Source organism: Danio rerio, chromosome 6 (assembly GCF_052040795.2).
Source record: "Danio rerio strain M-AB ecotype USA chromosome 6, GRCz13ab, whole genome shotgun sequence".
NCBI lineage: Eukaryota > Metazoa > Chordata > Actinopteri > Cypriniformes > Danionidae > Danio > Danio rerio.
In genome coordinates this window covers 61,595,001-61,599,886 of record NC_141026.1, presented here as the reverse complement: position 1 = coordinate 61,599,886, position 4,886 = coordinate 61,595,001, and positions in this window count along the sequence as shown.

Below are 4,886 nucleotides of genomic sequence, written 5' to 3'. Positions count from 1 at the left end.
TGACTGCAGGGATTCTAGGGGCCACCATCTAACATTCACCATTACACGGCAAAACATGCTCTTCTTAGTTCAGTCTTTCTCTTGTTTCTAGTCCAAATGTATAAAAATACTTAAATCAAGAAGCGTTTTCTAGACAAGCATTGCTTTGAAATGGTTAGATATTTGATAACGTACCGTAAGTAATGCATTTAAGATTCGCTAAAATGTAAATAGCGCCCTCTAGTGGATTTATAAGTTGAAATGTGCAGCAAAACTGACTATAAGTGACGTTTTTTTTAAATTAGCAAAAATCTAAACCGTGCTGAATCTGACATCTCAAATAAACAACAAAAAATAAATATTGTATTTGAAATTCTCAGAAATGTCGACAGGATCCTCTATTTTGCTTGTTTTAAGAAAAAAAACTCACTTTTTTTACATTATTTCTAGAAACGAGATTTTATTATTTTGCTTGTCTAGAAAATGCTTCTGTTAAATATTTTATAAACGTTCTGTACGTAATGCAGGTTCGCTAAAATGTAAACAGCATCCTGTTGTGGATTTATTATCTGAAATGTGCAGCAAAACTTATAAGTGACGTTTTTTTTTAATAAGTTAAAAAGTAAACAGCACCTTCTAGTGGATACAACATATGAAACGTAAAACAAAAAAATGTATTGCAAGTAACATTTTTCATTTTCCCACTGAAAATCTGAGCATTTTCACAAAACCTCACAATCACGCTGATTTCAGATTCGCTAAAATACAAACTGCGCCCTCTAGTGGCCCTCTAGTTTATATTCTGAAATGTGCAACTAAACTGACTTTTTTTTTATTTTACAAAAATGTACACCGCGCCCTCTAGTGGATTTATAAGTTGAAATGTGCAGCAAAACTGACTATAAGTGACGTTTTTTTAAATTTGCAAAAATCTAAACCGTGCTCTAGTGAATCTGAAATCTCAAATAAACAAAAAAACATATTATAAACAACATATTTCAAATTCTCAAAAATGTCGACAGGATCCTCTATTTTGCTTGTTTTAAGAAAAAAACTCACTTTTTTTACATTATTTCTAGAAACGAGATTTTATATTTTTGCTTGTCTAGAAAATGCTTCTGTTAAATATTTTATAAACGTTCTGTACGTAATGCAGGTTCGCTAAAATGTAAACAGCATCCTCTTGTGGATTTATAATCTGAAATGTGCGACAAAACTGATAAGTGTCGTTTTTTTTTAATAAGTTAAAAAGTAAACAGCACCTTCTAGTGGATACAACATATGAAACGTAAAACAAAAAAATGTATTGCAAGTAACATTTTTCATTTTCCCACTGAAAATCTGAGCATTTTCACAAAACCTCACAATCACGCTGATTTCAGATTCGCTAAAATACAAACCGCGCCCTCTAGTGGCCCTCTAGGTTATATTCTGAAATGTGCAACTAAACTGACTTTTTTTTTATTTTACAAAAATGTACACCGCACCCTCTAGTGGATTTATAAGTTGAAATGTGCAGCAAAACTGACTATAAGTGACGTTTTTTTAAATTTGCAAAAATCTAAACCGTGCTCTAGTGAATCTGAAATCTCAAATAAACAAAAAAACATATTATAAACAACATATTTCAAATTCTCAAAAATGTCGACAATTTTCGTCAATTTTGCTTGTTTTAAGAAAAAAAATCACTTTTTTTACATTATTTCTAGAAACGAGATTTTATATTTTTGCTTGTCTAGAAAATGCTTCTTGATTAAAGAACTGTTAAATATTTTATAAACGTTCTGTATGTAATGCAGGTTCGCTAAAATGTAAACAGCGTCCTCTTGTGGATTTATAATCTGAAATGTGCAACAAAACTGATAAGTGACGTTTTTTTTTAATACGTTAAAAAGTAAACAGCACCTTCTAGTGGATTCAACATGTAAACGTAAAACAAAAAAATGTATTGCAAGTAACATTTTTCATTTCCCTACGGAGAATCTGAGCATCCTCACAAAACCTCACAAGACCTCAGATTCGCTAAAATGTACACCGCGCCCTCTAGTGGATCTGACATCTCTAACATACCAGCCTGATCTCACGAGAAAACGTAAGTAATTTACACTTTGGCAATTTAGTAGCTATTAGCACAAATTCGTATGAGTTCAGTCTTATGAAATTGTATGATTTTAAAAAGGAGGCGTGGCACCTAACCCCACCCATAAACCCAACCGTCATTGGGGGATGAGCAAATCATCCTAAAATGTACGAATAAGATCGTACGAATTCATATAAATTAGCCACTAAATGCATGACTTGCCGTGAGATTGTGTTGAACATACAACAAAACATATCATAAATAATGTTTTTCAAATTCTCAAAAAATGTCAACAGCATCCTCTATTTTGCTTGTTTGAAGGAAAATCTCACTTATTTTGACAAATTATATCAGGAAACGAGTCTATATATATAGTCTATATATATTTTCGCTTGTCTAGAAAATGCTTCTTGATTTTAAACATTGTTAGATATTTGATAAATGTACTGAAGGTAACGCATTTTTGTTTCACTAAAATGTAAACAGCCCCCTCTAGTGGATTTATAATCTAAAATGTGCAACAAAACTGACGATAAGTGACTATTTTTTTATTCGTTGAAAAGTAAACAGCGCCTTCTAGTGGATTCAACATCTGAAATGTACAACAAAACGTATTATAAATAATGTATTTCATATTTTTAATGTATTTGCAAAAATCTCAACGACGCCCTATGGTGGATTAGACATCTAAACGTAAAACAAAAAATGTATTGTAAGTAACATTTTTCATTTTCCCACTGAAAATCTAAGCATTTTCACAAAACCTCACAATCACGCTGATTTCAGATTCGCTAAAATGCAAACTGCGCCCTCTAGTGGCCCTCTAGGTTATATTCTGAAATGTGCAACTAAACTGACTATGAGACTTTTTTTTTATTCACAAAAATGTACACCGCGCCCTCTAGTGGATTTATAATCTAAATTTGCAACAAAACTTACTATAAGTGACGTTTTTTTTATTCGCAAAAATGTAAACAGCGCCCTCTAGTGGTTTTATAATCTAAATTTGCAACAAAACTTACTATAAGTGACGTTTTTTAATTCGCAAAAATGTAAACAGCGCCCTCTAGTGGATTTATAATCTAAATTTGCAACAAAACTTACTATAAGTGACGTTTTTTAATTCGCAAAAATGTAAACCATGACATCTCAAACATACAACAAAACCTATCATAAATAACCTATTTCAGGTGCTTGGACAACACTGGAATACATCACATCCGGTCAACCAGTCGCATACGGTCTAGTCACAGGAGTTCAAATATTTCATCGCATCCGCAGCTCAGTTTGGATCCGAATTTTCGCAGCTCCCGGACTACTCTCCATTGGAAATGAATGACTTCCGGTCAGTTGCTTGTGGTTTGTCTTGTGCAGTGGAAAGTAGGCTTAAGGGTTTATTAACAGTCTTACGAACACCCCTTCAAGTAAAGTGTGCTCGAATAAACTTTATGCCTTGTAAAAATGCAGAGCCCTGAACTTCTCCAAACTCACTGCAGACATGCAGCGCTGCGTGCTCACCCTGCAGGAAACTGCCGTTGTCATGACAATCAGAGCACTTCTGTTTCCTGTTCGCTGTGCATGACAATCAATACATGTGTGTGTAAATCCATCAAGTTTAGAAGAGAAATCAACTTCTGCTTATCAAGAAGTGCTGTAGAAAATCTGAATGTAATTTCTTTTATGTGATTACAACAAGGGCCGAGGCTTGGTGGCGCAGCGGGTAACGTTTTCGCTTCACAGCAAGACGGTCGCTGGTTCGAGCCCCGGCTGGGCCAGTTGATGTTTCTATGTGGAGTTTGCATGTTCTCCCTGTGTTGGCGGGTGAATCCGGTAAGCTAAATTGTCTATACTGTATGTTTTTGACTGAGTGTGTATGTATGTTTCCCAGTGATGGGTTGCAGCCGAAAGGGCATCCGCTGCGTAAAACATATGCTGGATAAGTTGGCGGTTCATTCCACTGTGGCGACCTTAGATTAATAAAGGGACTAAGCCAAAAATAAAATGAAGGAATGAATGAATATAAAAGGGCGGCACGGTGGCTCAGTGGTTAGCACTGTGGCCTCACAGCAAGAAGGTCGCTGGTTTGAGTCCCAGCTGGGTCAGTTGGTGTTTCTGTGTGGAGTTTGCATGTTCTCCCCATGTTGGCGTGGGTTTCCTCCGGGTGCTCCGGTTTCCCCCACAGTCCAAACACATGCGCTATAGGGGAACTGATCAACTAAACTGGCCGTAGTGTATGACTGTGAATGAGTGTGTATGGGTGTTTCCCAGTACTGGGTTGTAGCTGGAGGACTATCCGCTGTGTAAAACATATCCTAGAATAGTTGGTGGTTCATTCCGCTGTGGAAACCCTTTGGGCCTACTCACATTATGCTATCCGCACCGTGTCCAGGCCCGTTTCCCAGATCGTTTCAAAAGTGTGAGTGCTCTGAATCGGGCACAGATTCACTTGGGTTTTGGTGCGGTACGCTTGTAGTGTGAGTGCAAAACGAGCCTAAGCCCGAAACTGAAAGCAAGACGTGACTTTTAAGGGACTGTTTCATATGGTCAACATCAGCAAAACCAAGGAGCTGGTGATGGATTTCAGGAGAGAGAAGAGACAACACACCCCCATCACCATCAACGGGACACCAGTGGAGAGAGTCAGCACTTTCAGTCCACATCGCTAAGGATTTGACATGGACTGCCCACACAAACGCAGTGCTGAGGAAGGCTAAACAACGCCTCTTCTTCCTCAGGTGTCTCAGGAGGTTTGGAATGAGCCCCCACATCCTCCGCTCGTTCTACACCTGCACTGTGGAGACCATCCTGTCTGGCTGCATCACCACCT